The 16,018-nt window shown below is 33.0% G+C and overlaps 1 long non-coding RNA gene across 1 annotated transcript in view; it reads right to left on the bottom strand.

Moving 5' to 3' along the window:
* Positions 1-746: 746 nt before the first annotated feature.
* Positions 747-16,018, bottom strand: part of LOC111085525 — a 21,504-nt gene continuing 6,232 nt past the window's right edge. The window contains exons 2-3 of the long non-coding RNA XR_002610349.1: positions 8,522-8,757; positions 747-1,112 (exon numbers count right to left, since the gene is read on the bottom strand). This is a non-coding gene — a long non-coding RNA (uncharacterized LOC111085525). The remainder of the gene's footprint in view (positions 1,113-8,521; positions 8,758-16,018) is intronic.

The following is a 16,018-nucleotide window of genomic DNA, read 5'->3' as shown; positions in this document are numbered from 1 at the left end:
AGTTCATATATTTTTTTTTTTTATGGAGTTAAAAATAACTGCTTACTTTAATTTCTGTAAAATTGTATTATTTATTAAAGTAGCTAAAACCCATGTTGAAAGTTAATGTAATTTTTTGTTTATTGTTTATCATGCATCTTTACCAGCAAAAATATCAACTAACGGGTCTGTTCTTCAAATGTTTCGTGTTTTAAACCTTAAAAATAATTTTCTGATACTGTTCTTAACATGTAAGGCGTCTTACAGAATACGTTTTTGTTTTATTACGTAATTGTATGACGGTGTGGATATATATATTTATTTATTTTTAGATAAAAACTACTTTTGTGTTTTTTTAATACTTGTTTTTTTTATTACTATTATTTTTAATTGTATAACCCCTTTATGTTTTATCTATATGTATAAAAATGAAGAAATGTTCCTTAGTATAATGTTGGTACTTTCATCAAGATTTATTTTTAGCTTTACACATTAATCTTGTGCTGTTCATAATGGATTGTCAACATTTTCACTGTAATAAGCTGTTTGTTAACTCTCTAGCAAGTCTAGGGTTTGTTTTTTTGACGAGAGATCGATTTGTTATAAATATACATTTATGATACCTAAAATTCAGCTGTATATATAGTGTTGTTGTTGTAAATAAATATTTTGGGATTATATTGAAATATTTGTTAGTGTCAACCGTTATGTCTTAAACTGGTAAATAATCTTTCAAATAATTATATAACAATTTTAAACCATTTCCTAAACAAAGATCATTTGACCATATTAGTCTGAAGTGTAAAAACACTTTAATATATACTGGGGGGGGGGGAACTTTCCCTAAATTGACCTGGGCCGGCGTGGCACAGTGGTTAACGAGTCGGGTTACGAATCGAAAGTTCGATACGTGATGCTGCTAAACATGGTTTGCACTTTCAGCTATGGGTGCATTATAGAAGTGGCAACCAATAACGCTGTTCTGTTCAAAAAACTGAATTAAGTTCTAGTAACGATGAGAGCTACAGCCTGGCTGCCTTTCCTCTAATGAATAGTTCAGAATTAAGGATGGCTATAACTGAACCCAGGGGCTCCTGACGAGGTCGTATAGCTCACATGTGCGTAAGGTAAAGCTGAAAGAGCCAATTCCATTTTATAAACAGACTACCTTAGCTACAACTGAAGCACAAATTGGATTAAACACTGATTAGGATAATCATAATTTGTAACTTAACTGACTACCTTAGCTACAACTGAAGCACAAATTGGATTAAACATTGATTAGGACAATCATAATTTGTAACTTAACTGACTACTTTAGCTACAACTGAAGCACAAATTGGATTAAACATTGATTAGGATAATCATAATTTGTAACTTAACTGACTACCTTAGCTACAACTGAAGCTCAAATTAGATTAAACATTGATTAAAATAATCATAATTTGTAACTCAGTTACAAAATTACGCCATTTTACCTTTTTATTAAATATCTGGCCACGTCTATGAATGTGTAAGATTTTTTCACGTGTATATATTAAATCCAACACAAAACTCTTGTTACACGTGCGAAATGTGAAGGAAGGACTCAGTCAGCAAGATGTTACGACAATATTTTGATGTAACTTTAAATTTAATTTGCGGTTGCGTGATTGAAATCGTGACAACATTCTCGCCTTTTTAACCATAGGGAATTATAATGTGACGGTCAACCAGGCTACTCATTGGTAAAGATTATGTCAAAAGTTAGTGGTCAGTGGCATTGACAAATTGCCTTCCCACTGGTGTATCATTTCAAAATTAGGGATGGTTAGCATAGGTAGCTCTCAAGTGAATCTGCGCAAAATTCAACAAGCAAATTGGACTTAACTTGAAAGATATAACGTACTAAGCATTTTCTTCTTGAAAATTATATATATATATTTAAAGTAATAAATATACAATTTACAAATGTACACGATTTTTATTTACAATGATAATCATCCTACATGAACAATAGTTGCAAGCCATTAAAAATAAACACATGACTAAAAATTGAAAAGTAACAGAAGGAAGAGTTCCATATCGGATCGCCATCCTCACAATAAAAAAATTGAGACGCAATAAGGAAGAAACAAATCACGGGTAAGTTAACTACTTAAGTAAAATTATGGTGAAAATAAAAAAAGGAGTCTACCACAACAATTATAACATGAAACTACGTCCCGTAACGGAACTCTGGCATATCGGGACACGACCCAAAAAATAAACAACCACAACAATTATAATATAACATGAAACTACGTCCCGTAACGGAACTGTGGCATATCGGAACACGAGTCAAAAAATAAACAACCACAACAATTATAATATGACATGAAACTACGTCCCACGACGGAACTCTGGCATATCGAGACATAACCCAAAATGGAAACAACAACAACAATTATGATATAACATGAAACTACATCACGATACGGAACTCTGGCACATCGGGACACGATTCTAACATAAAAATACCTCCAAAATCAGAAACACAAAGGTGAATATAACATAAATGAATTAGCCACAAAAATTACAAAAGAAGTTCCGATACATAACTCTTTCTGTAATGACTAGTAATGAAGCTTTTATACGCGTATAAAAATTCTTAAGACATGATTGTAGTTAAAGATATCATAGTAAGTATCCAAAATGCACGTGAAAACGTAGACAATTCCTATTATTATGAGGATATTTTCAATATATACCTAAGGATATTCATCGATATAATAAAACATGTATGAGATATTGGAACGAAGAAGATAAGTAAAAATATTTTAGATTTGCTTTAAATACGGCGCTACAAAGTTTCTTGCATCGATTTGGTATTTTGTTATAAACATTCTAGAGGAACAATAAAGTTTCAAGTAAAGTTAATACCTAGTAGAGTTTTGGTTTAAATGTTTCTAGGGTACGGCAATGTTTTGCCTTCTATACTGAGGCTCGGTTTTGTTGTTGTTTAGCGCAAAGCTACAAAATTGGCCATCTGTGCTCTGCCCACCACGGTTATCACAACCAGATTTTTCAGCGTCGTAAGCCTGAAGGGCTCGCTTTTGTTGTTGTTTAGCGCAAAGCTACAAAATTGGTCATCTGTGCTCTGCCCACCATGGTTATCACAACCAGATTTTTCAGCGTCATAAGCCTGAAGACTTGTCATTGAGCCACTGGAGGGCTAAACTTATTCTGTATAGTGACGTAGTCGCGTTCTAGAAGGCAGCATCAGTTCTTTCAAGCTAAACCTTTACCATGTGTACACGACCTAAATTACCATTGAAAGAACAGTTAGCGCCTTTTTAAACAAATTTCAAAAAAGTCAAGGATAAAAGATTTAATACGTACATCTTGCAATTTTACATTGTTACATCTATAATTTTCAATCTAGGATCAGTTACGTATTCGTTACCCTAATGGCTAACACGACACTTATCTCCTGCTCTAGAAAAGTCATTATTATTATTATTATCCCAAATACTAAATAATACTGATTTCGTTAGAAAAACAACAACAAAAAACTCTAACCTAAATGAAGGAAAGGTGATCAGTTTTGGTTTGGTGAGTTCATTATTCATAAATATACCAACTGTCAAAACAATATACTTTCTAAACTGAAAACTACCTGAACTCAACGTTCCGCTTCCTGTGCCTGTCCATAATTTTATCTCCCTAGTGGAAGTATGTGTTGAAGGTAGCTTATTCATATGCAAGGGCAATAATTACAGACAAAAATTTGGGCAGTCCTTTATCTCTAATTCTATGTATTATTTCAATGGAGTATTTTGAAACTGAATTACTTTCTATAGTGGATCTAAGTCCAAAGGAAAAACCCCTGATTCCGATATGTAGACGATATATTTCCTGTTTAATCAATTAATAGAAATCATTTTCATGTCTTTTTTCTAGAAGATTAACAAGCTTCACATTACTGTTAAGTTTAAAGTGGAATGGGAATCCAATAAGGCACTCCAATTGCTCAGAAGTAGAGCAGAAACAGGACCTGTTCTTATACCAAACTTAATCAGAAGTAGAGCAGAAACAGGACCTGTTCTTATACCAAACCTAATCAGAAGTAGAGCAGAAACAGGACCTGTTCTTATACCAAACCTAATCAGAAGTAGAGCAGAAACAGGACCTGTTCTTATACCAAACCTAATCAGAACTAGGGCAGAAATAGGACCTGTTCTTATACCAAACCTAATCAGAACTAGAGCAGAAATAGGACCTGTTCTTATACAAAACCAATCAGAACTAGAGCAGAAATAGGACCTGTTCTTATACAAAACCAATCAGAACTAGAGCAGAAATAGGACCTGTTCTTATACAAAACCAATCAGAACTAGAGCAGAAAGAGGACCTGTTCTTATACAAAACCAATCAGAACTAGAGCAGAAAGAGGACCTGTTCTTATGCAAAACCAATCATAAAGACAATATTTTTGAGAAATAACAACCAGCAATATCTATATATGAAATTAAAAATGCTTAACATCAACTACAATTCTAATACAATAGCTTTAATAAAATGTCTAAAATACAATAAGTTTAAAGCTGTTTATAAACATCCTAAAACCATAAAACCTTTCTTACCCTTGAACAAGTCTACATCATCTTGATAAAGAATAGGATATATACAGTACCTTGTCGATCTTGTGAAAAAAGTTTATGTTGGTGAAGCGGAAACAAAATTTAGATATAAGACATGCGCAGAACACAAAAAGGGTGCATAAAATGGTTAAACAAATAATGCTGTTTTCTTTTTACATTTGAGAAATCTTGATCGTCAGATCAACAGGAAATCAACCAAATTAATACATAAAACAAGAAATTATGTGAAAACAAGAACTGTGGAAAATTCACTAATCCAAAAATTCCTAAACTTTAGCAATTCTGAGGTCACTTTAAGTTGAAATCCCTTCTGACGACTCATGTTTTGAGTCAACTTGGAACTTTTTTATAATAAGGTTACATAATATAAATATTATATAATAAGCTATGTGTAGGTTCCTTTCATAAACAAAAGTTGTACTGAAGAGGACACACGAAAATGTCAAACTTGTATCTAAATAAACTTGTTGTTTCCTAACAGTGGATCTAAGCTTTATTTTTGATTATTTTTACATGTGTATTTACTCATTATTAGAATATATATAATGCTAGTATATTCACAAACAGAAGTTGTACTGAAGAGAACACACGAAAATGTCAAAACTTGTTGTTTCCTAACAGTGGATCTAAGCTTTATTTTTAATTATTTTACACTTGTATTTACTCATTATTAGAGTATATATAATGCTAGTATATGTCCATAAGTAATCACACCGTACTTACAAGATTTTCAAGCTTTGCTACTCAACTTGAGTTGAATAAATTACACATATTCAAATTACTTCTGCTCAAACTATGTATATATATATATATATAAATATATAAATTCGAAATTTTTTCTCAACCGAGAAAACTTCTGAGAAATGTAGATTTTTGATTTTCCGAATATCGGCTCATTTCAACCAATTATGAGAAATGTATGAATTTCTTAGATAAATAGTTTTGTCGTATTTTGCTCACATTCTGTAGGTTTTACATTTAGTTGTTAAAATCTGTGATAAATGTTCTCAGAAGGTTTTGAATAGTCTCGGTAGCAGCATTTGCGCTATCGGGAGCACTTATTCATTTAGCGCGTGTGTGTGTGTGGGAGGGAGAGATTTTGGAAAAGTCAACCGAAATCAATTAATTAATTCGTGTTCATTACTATTACACGTAACGCTACATGAATTAATAAATGTAATGGTAGCGCATTATAATGAAACATTAACACGAAAGTAGTTTTCCCGGATGTTTGTTAAGTATTATTATTAAGACATTAGAAAGTTTTACGTCTGAGCTAGTTATTATTATTACTCTGTTTAGCTTTATATGTATTTTATTTGTTTGTTTTTTAGTCGTATTTGTCATAGACCTTTTTTATATCAGTTTGGAATCCGAAACTTGGGGACACAGAATCTAAGCTGGATTGATAGCTCCCATCATGGTTCCGGCCCTGATTTCAAAAGACAACAAATGAATTTTTTTTAGAAACATGTTTTATAAAGAGCTTCTCGTTAGTTGTCTAAACTACCAGTTAAACAGTTCTCATTTTAAGATGTTTTTTTTTCTTTCTTAATCATAGAGATTTAGATAAACTGCTGTCGGGTTTCTTCACGGTACCGTTATGGACTCGTGAAACCGGCTTATGACGGATAAAGTCATTCATCACCGTGTATGCACCTTTGTCACGTATATGCTTATTATACGACTTCACTGATACACGAGGCTTAATTATTCGAGCTGAATAGCCGTTCTTGTCCCATACTATAATACGTGTACGGCTAATGAAAATACTCACGCAACAGCCAGGGAACTGCAATGAATTCTGTCATTCATGTTTTAACATGTAGTTGTATCCCACTATATCGTCTCTCGGAAATGACTTACAACAAATCCCACGCAGATGATTAGAAATCCGTCGGATTACCGTGGTGTAGGTAGCTGTTCCAAGCATCAGTCATGACATTAAACTTCGGACATCTCTTTAACTAGAAATGGTTTAAATGAGTTTGTAATGATTTACTCAATTTTGTCTTCCGAATATTGGCATGGAGATATCATAGACACTATTATATGTAGGTTAAAGAATTACTGGCCCGGAGTGACCAGGTGGTTAGGGCGCGCTTGACTCGTAATCTGAGGGTTGCGATTTCGAATCCCTGTCCCACGAAACATGATCGCCCTTTCAGCCGTGGAGGCGTTATTATGTGACGGTCAATCCCAATATTTGTTGGTAAAATAGTAGCCCAAGAGTTGGCGGTGGGTGGTGATGACTAGCTGCCTTCCCTCTAGTCTTACACTGCTAAATTAGGGACGGCTAGCGCAGATAGCCCTCGTGTAGCTTTGCGCGAAATTCAAAACAAACAAACAAACAGATAATATTGCGAAATTAATAACCCTATATTTGTTCTTTGAAGTCTTGAACTGGTGTAAGAACGCAATAAGGAAATGAAATGATTTTATCTTAACTTCACACATAATCATATTTGAAAAATACTCTAACAATTTTACCAAATTACCAAGTTTTAATATAAACATTTTATATGCTCATTTTACAGTTATCATAGAGGCTCCAGACGCAATGTTTTAGTGCTGAGATCGAAACGTCATTTACTCCTATGAACACAAGGCAGATGAAGTCCAAAAATCACTTCAAATCCAATATTTTAAATAGTTTATATTCGCGTTTTAGTTCTTCGATTTTCAAATAAGCTGTTTCATTCCACAGATTACGTTTAAACCCTCATTTTATGTTAAATAGTGGTAGAAAAGCAATATATTTAGTACGTACTGATTGTGTTTGCTCGTTTACTAGTTTAACGGTTTTTATCATACCAGTAGATCCGATAACATTTCAGGAACGATATCACATAAAAAAGATCGATTGAAGTGTGTGAATTTTGGGAGCTTTCTATATTTAGTTCTGTTTCTCAAAAACATAGAAGAATACATTGTTTATATTTCGATCTCCGTTTTGATCTACTGAGGTATATTTCTAATAATAATCATATGTTTTATTATCTTTTAATATACGACTTTTTTATGTCTCTCAGGGTTTGCTGAGTTCTTCAAAAGAATTTTTTTTGCAAAAGATCGAACGAGTCTTGTTTTTAAAATATCCACCACTAAAAGAAGCACATTATTGGATTAGTCATGTATGTATTAAAACACAAATAAATCCCTCCACGTACCCTATTATCTTCTTTTCTATCAGCATATTTTAAAACAGAGTACAATGTATTTATAGATTTATCTCAGAGGGAGATACGAGACGACAGCTTTCACTTACGTTTATAATCCAACCGCTTGTGCCTAACAATCATTTGACGCATACGGGGTTTTTCATCATGTATACATTCAATAAAATAATTTTCATGGTGTTTTAGCGTGCAGTATCAAGCGCAGATGTTCAACATTTGTTTTCTGTTTTCCATCAACTTTCCTCAAAATATATGTCTGAGTAAAGTAAGTTAGTTTTCAATTGTTAAATTAACGATAATAGAAAGCAAAAATCGGACATGTTCGTTATGTCAGTGTTTCAGTAGTCAAACTCATCGTTTTTTTTTCTCTTTAAATTGCATGGAATTTTATTGACAAATGTTGATCAACTTTAACATATTTAAGTGCAAAGCTGTCAATTTCTCTGTTGGAAAATGTTATATTTGAGAGGTTTTATCCTGATGAATACAAGGACCACAAAAAATGTTTTCCGATTGACCTAAACAAACAAATACTCCCAACATTTGATATTTCTCTAAGCACCTGCATTTATATGTTTTAGATAATCCAGTGTGCATTAATCTTGCTCCCAGTGGCTTATAACGTTAAAAAAATGGTTTTCGATAGTTGTTGTGGGCACAGCAAAGATAGCCCATTAGATAGCGTTGCGCTTAATACCAAACAAAAGCATTAATCATATAAACAAATAGTTTAGTTATTACCTGAGTAAATGTCTCATAAATGCTTTGTTTTCTATTCTTCTTTGGCGTTGCCTAACAGCTTGTATGAAGGTCTGTGAACTTGAGGGTCCATGGTTCGTATCCCTTTGTCGCAAAATCGCATTCTGCACTTTGGGGTCGTGAAGGTTTTATAACAGAGATGGTTGATTCTCACCATTCGATTAGAATATCTAAAGAGTTGGCATTGGGTGCTGTTGATTAGCTGCATTCTGTCGAGCCTATCAGTTCAAAATTAAGGATAGATAGTGCTGATAGCCCTTGTATATCTTTTTTTGCAAATATCCGTAACACACACGAAAATTATACATGATTTATCTTATGCATATCTCCGGTAAGTCCAACGATTTTTAGATCAAAACACACTTCACAAAAAGTTAACGCTTTCTGGTGAAAATAAAAACAATGAAATATTAGCTGATAGCTTAATCAGATTAATCTTTTCAATCATATTAAAAGTTCCCTCGTTCTTCAGGATCTGTTAAAATAACTCTACATTATTTTTTAACTGCAACAAGTATACCCATTCTCTGGGACAGAGATACACAACTAAGTAAAGGTTGCTACTGTTAAAGATAAGTTCACTGAGACAAACATAGATACATAACTAAGTTAAAAGCTGCTATTATCATATGCAGTTTCTTTTAACACACACTTACAGTCTCTTTTAACACACTTACAATCTCTTTTAACACACCCTTACAATCTCTTTTAACACACTTACAATCTCTTTTAACACACCCTTACAATCTCTTTTAACACACAATCTCTTTTAACACACTTACAATCTCTTTTAACACACCCTTACAATCTCTTTTAACACACAATCTCTTTTAACACACCCTTACAATCTCTTTTAACACACTTACAATCTCTTTTAACACACCCTTACAATCTCTTTTAACACACTTACAATCTCTTTTAACACACAATTACAATCTCTTTTAACACACACCTACTGCGATCTAGTTTTCTGGAGTTGACCTTTCTGCATCAACATAATAAGGTTATCTTGGACATATGTACATAAACAAGTAATTTTTTTAACGCTATAAATTGTTTAACGCTATACAGACGATCTAATCAGCACTATATAACAATGATGAAAGCTATAATTAAAATCCAAACCTAGAGATGTCTATTATGAGATTCTAACGTACAAAAAAAAATATTTCACATAAAACTGTCCATTGCCAGCCCTTATCATTCTTCATTAACTCATAATGGAAAATGTTTATGGTTACAGCACCCAAAAGCGTTGGGGATGTCCCATCTATCATACATGATCCGAATGAAAATATCAAAATAGGTTAGCCGTTACGGAAGATCAGATTAGGGGTTAGAAGTTGGGTTTTTTGACATAAAAGTTTCAATTCCCACTGCATTCCTCTGTCCGCAGCCAGTTGTAGAAAGAAAATAATACCTAATATTTGACATAAAAGGCAGTTGTTAAAATAATCTTATATATATTTAATATGTTTTTGTAAGGGTGGAGGTATGGGAGTTTAATTACTAGAAATATTAGGGTGACTTTAGTTCTATTTAATATGTTTTTGTAAGGGTGGAGATGGGAGTTTAATTACTAGAAATATTAGGGTGGCTTTAGTTCTATTTAATATATTTTGTAAGGGTGGAGTTGGGAGTTTAATTAGTAGAAATATTAGGGTGGCTTTAGTTCTATTTAATATTTTTTTGTAAAGGTGGAGTTGGGAGTTCAATTTGTAGAAATATTAGAGTGGCTTTATTTCAATTGATTTCTACTTTAAGAAATTTAAGAGTAACTGCCTTCCCACAACCGGCTATAGACAGTGAAAGGCAGTAGAAGCTGAGACGTTGTGGGTGTAAGCACTCAACTTTGTACTCTTATTTAGTTGATTTTTTTATGGTTTTCCATGACGTCTGACTAGACTGACATCGGCGTTTGGATTTTCTCTAATAGATGAGATAATATCACCAACGCATTTGGGTGCTATTACCTCAGACATTAACTGTTATGAAAATACGTTGACATCCAGGACCGATAACGGTATTGCGATATTTAATTCATTATTGTTTTATAGTATTGATTTAATCGCCTATTAACAATTAATGTAATCAATAGTTTGTAAGTTATATATATATCCTACCTAAAATGGTAAAATACACTAAAAAAGTAAATAAAAGGTAAAATCTTAAACAAGATACCAGTTTAAATTATATATCAAAAATAAATAAAACTTTTTGCGTGTAAAAACATGTCCATAAAAATACCAGATTCTACTGTCATTAGCTTTATTTACTGATTTTCTACATTAAAAAAATACAAGCGATATATACCGCTAATACAACTTAATATATCGTCACGTCCAATAAGCCTTGAAATGGATTCATCAGTCTAAAGAATTTTTTAGTGATTTTATCTAGAGGTTGCCTCTTGTTTGTTTGTTGTTACACGCAAAGCTCTGGCCACCGACGGTATCGAACCCTGAATTTTAGGTTAATAAAATAATAAAAATAATATCTATATTAAAACAACTTTTATATTGCGAACATTAAGTTTCAGGGTAATTCTAAGTCCAGTTTTCTATTTTTATCAATTTTAAAACTCAACTTTAAAACAAATGCTACAAGTTAAAAATGTTTTTGTAGCACATTATTTTCTACTTACTGAAATTACTGCTATTTTAGTCTCTGGCGTTTTTCCTAAGAAAAGCTCTAACAAAATAATTTAATTTTTATGTGGAAAACTTCCAATACCCTTCACAGATGTTCTAAGAAAAGCGATAGAAGAGCAATCAGGAATGCAGTGAAACCTACATTCTGTAATTTATGTTCGAATTAAAGGAATTGACGTGAACGTTTCGCTGTCTCGTATTTTGCTTAAGTATGTACTTCGAGAATTCTTCGGAAATAACATTAAAAGATTTAATTAGGCAAAAAGTGGCACAACATATGTTATATTTCTTACCATAAAAGTCCCCATTTTTTATGAATATCTTTCTATTTATTTATTTATTATCATATTTATTTGAGAGCCTAACATTTTTACACAAGGTTTCAGATTTGATGCTGCTGAAAACATTCCATACTTACAGTTCTAGGCGTTTTATAAACGTGACAGACGAACCCGTTTTTCAGTTCAAAGAGTCGGACAAAGTTCTTGTGGAGAAGTGTGCAGTTCTTCTGATCAATGATTCGAAATTAGGGATATCTAAGCCTGAACGAAGCATGGTGTTTAGATTAGTTTCACAGAAAGATATGAGGTTGAGAATGCCAATTATCTTTTCTTTTCTTTTTTTGTAGAAATCCGAACAAGTTTCGTCATTTTAAGCATATATACTTCAATAATCCAATCGCAGCGATTGTTGCCAATCTAAATTGTTAATATTTGCAAAACTTTGCTTAAAGTTAGAGAAGTATGAGCCAAGGACTTTTGGAGTCTTTTATTTTTTCTGATTAAAGGAGACCCGGCATGGCCAGGTGGTTAGGGTGCTCGACTCGCAATCTGCGGGTCGCGGGTTCGAATCCCCGTCCCACCAAACATGCTCGCCCTTTCAGCCGCGGGGGCGTTATTATGTTACGGCCAATCCCAATATTCGTTGGTAAAAGAGTAGCCAAAGAGTTGACGGTGGGTGGTGATGACTAGCTGCCTTTCCTCTAGTCTTACACTGCTAAATTAGGGACGGCTAGCGCAGATAGCCCTCGTGTAGCTTTGCGCGAAATTCAAAACTAAAAAAACAAAAACAAAAAAAACAAATTAAAGGTATTAGTTTAGTCAGTATATTAACTGGCAAAGAAATTATTTCAGTTCTAGATCTTCAGCAAAAATTTGGGAAATGCAAGAGTTTGTTTCCTACTCATTTAAACATTTGAGGATTATTTGAGGATACACCATTATGCCATTGTTTTTAAACGGGGAGTTTTATAAATTTGACGTCTACAACATTAGAACTTTCCTAAAGTCAAGTTTTCCGGTGCAACAGCGGAAAGTTTATGGTATGTTTGTAGTTAAGCACAAAGCTATACAATGGACTATCTGTGCTCTGCCAACCACCGGTATCTAAACCCTGTTTCTAGCGTTGTAAGTCCGCAGACATACCGCTGTGCCAATGGGGAGGGGAGGCGTAAATTTATGGATTTACAACGCTAAAATCCGTAGTTCAGTTCCTCGCGGTGGACAGAGCAGTTAGTCCAATATGGCCTTGCTCTCAAACAAACAAACTTAAAATCAAATTAGGCTTAATATCATTGATAACAAATCTTATTTAAAAAGACCAATGAGGAGGATGATCTACCGACTACTGTAATTCTTTTATTTTATTTCTAAACAAAGTTGTCTCCAGAAATTCATATTAATGTTGTTCAACTCATACTTAATGCGCTAGTATACGCTACGAAGCAATGTAAATTAATTGATTTTTAACAACTACAATTATGTAACTTTTTTAGTAGTCATTCAATAGAGGAAGAAAAATACATATATTGAATCCACAAATGTGACAAAAAAACTCTTAATGTTAAAAAAAAACACTTAACACTTAATCGAGGAACATCAATAGAGCACATTATAGAGTAGGACACAGTACACCAGTGGTTCCCAAACTCTTTTAGTGTGAGGCTTCCTTGATGTGAATAAAAACGTTTTAGGCCCCCCAACCTATAACTTTAGCATGGTGATTGAAAAACAGAGTGAAAACAACAACATCTCCTTTCGACATACTGCATCATTTAATTAATTCAATAAATTTTTTATTGACTTATTGTATATTTAGAATTAAAATAAATTCAGCATCTTTGCTTTCGACCCATGTTTTTGGTGGCTCCCCAGAGAAAGCTTCACGGCCCCCCAGGGGGCCACGGATCTCACTTTGGGAAACACTGCAGTTCACCACAAAGTCAGATCTCCTCTCTCACCCTTCAGCTTGGTTCTGTGTTAGTGTTGTATTATTGAGATTCGATATTATAAGTTTATAGCAAAAAATGTAAGATTTTTTTAGAAATCGTGTCAAACAAATCTCTATGAAAAGAAGTTGATCCGTTCCAAAACACTGACAAAGATTTCTTACTCCGATTCAACCGTTTTCTCTTATCAATGAAGAAATAACAATATGAAATTCTATTACTAAATCTATTTAACGATTTTATTTTTCTTGTTCTTCTTTTTTTAAAGCTAATTTATCGTGCTTCACAGATTTCAGTTGAAACATATGCAAGTAAACTAAAATACAATAAATAATATCAAACATATTATCCAAAACCTTTTGTTTTGGTTTATTTCGGAGCAATTCAGCAACATTTCTTAAGATTCTTTCTTGGTAATTCCAATTACTTATTCTTTACAGCTTGGTAAATAATAAAGATACATGGCGTTGTGAATCTTAGTAACTGAAGAAAATGATGCCTATTGTTCTATCCGACCTTATCATTCAGTGTGTTTCTAATTAAATTTTCAATTAGGTTTTTTATTGGACTCGTAAAATTTTAATGACAATTTAAAAAAAATTCTACAGAAATAGTTTAGTGTTTCATCTCATGTTTAATACACGAAGTTTATTTTCCCGCTGATTTTTGGTTGTATTTCCACAAGATAGTATATAGTAAAAATATTTTCATCAATTCATTCACGTTATTAATTAGATGATGAAACGTTCATTGATAGTCCTGCATCTAAATGAGTTTGTACTTCTGGGTTGTGATAATTTTTTGCCAATATAGAAGGTTTAACACTCTTCAAGCATGTATGAATATATGCCAGGAACAGCACGATGCACAAAAAGTGTTCTTTATTTTGAATGGCAGGTTCCAAACGAAGTGAAGATTCAAACTGCCTTCAAGTCCACTCGAGGACAGCGCTAGTTTACCAAAGTTTCTAGTTAGTTTCAGATAACAAAGCAATCTTCCCTCTTCTTTGAATAAAAACTGTGGAAGCATGATATGTAGGACTAATACTTTAATTAATAACGAAGCCATTTTACTATGAAACTTTTCTTATAAAAAAATGTTAATTAAAACACCTTTCTACTCTTTTCACAATGCAATCTTTACAATTAAATCAATTGTAATTTTATATGTGGAGCTTAACTATGCTTTTTATATTGTTCATATACTTTCTAATGTTGCACATACATTTTATATACTTCTACAATACTGCAATGAAATTATATATATATTATAGATTGGTTATATTCTATGGAAGATTGAATGTTAAAATAATTTAGGGTTAAGAGGTATTAATAGAACATACAACCAATAAATGTTTCAAATCTCTAATTGTAAAAATGTATCGATTTACTTTAATTTGAAAATTTTATAAACCAAATTCCACAATATTCCTAACCAGTGTGCTTATTAACTATAAACTTTATGATATAATCGTTGTCATAGCTAATAGTCTACAATCTAATTACTTACTATTTTTAATTAGTAATCGAACTTAATTTTTTATAGAATACTAACCATGACAAGGACTGATATCCATTCATAATATCCTTACCGTAAGCAATTAACCCTTTGTTTTTTAAAGTATAACCGATTTTAAGAGGTTAAGGAATGGATTTTGTGAGGTGATTGTGATAAAAAAAAATTATTAAGCGTTTTTTTCTTCTTTAATGGAGCATTTTATGTTAAAGGTATTACCATAGCTAGTTCACAATACACCTAGATAATTGTTTCTTCTTCACTATAACCGCCTATAAGTCAGGAACAAGAGCCTGCGATGGTGTGTGACCTTGATTGATCTTTAGTATAGGTTGAGACACGCAGATTCTCCAGTACATCAGTTCCCAATATTAAAAACTGAAACTTATGTTTGGTTGGTTGTAACTATCTGTGATAGTCGTCCATAATTTAGGGCCCGGCATGGCCAGGTGGTTTGGACGCTCGACTCGCAATCTGCGGGTCGCGGGTTCGCATCCCCATCCCACCAAACATGCTCGCCCTTTCAGCCGTGGGGGCGTTATAATGTGACGGTCAATCCCACTATTCGTTGGTAAAAGAGTAGCCCAAAAGTTGGCGGTGGGTGGTGATGACTAGCTGCCTTCCCTCTAGTCTTACACTGCTAAATTAGGGACGGCTAGCGCAGATAGCCCTCGTGTAGCTTTGCGCGAAATTCAAAAAACAAACAAAGAAACAAACCATAATTTAGAAGTAATAGACCAGAAGAAAGACAACTAGTCAACACTGCAACAGTCTAAAATAACACGCCGCTACAACCACTGTTAAACAACAACAAAAACAATTATTAAACTGTAACAATATTGGAACAAAATTTAACACTCACCAAAAACACAGTTAATAAACACGTGCCTGGCCAGAACTTGATACTAATGTTAATGAACAATAAAACACAAAGATCAATATTAATTATTTCAAGTAACGGAATCAGGAAAAAGAACCAGAAGAAGAAAAACTAAATACTAAAAAACAAAACAACAAATATAATAAATACACTTCTTACTATTAGTATAACAAATAGTACGTACGTTAATTACTAACAACGACAAC

This window comes from Limulus polyphemus, unplaced genomic scaffold (assembly GCF_000517525.1).
Source record: "Limulus polyphemus unplaced genomic scaffold, Limulus_polyphemus-2.1.2 Scaffold444, whole genome shotgun sequence".
In the NCBI taxonomy this organism is placed as follows: Eukaryota; Metazoa; Arthropoda; class Merostomata; order Xiphosura; family Limulidae; genus Limulus; species Limulus polyphemus.
The sequence above is the reverse complement of the archived record's forward strand: the minus strand, read 5'-3'. Positions and strand labels throughout refer to the sequence as shown.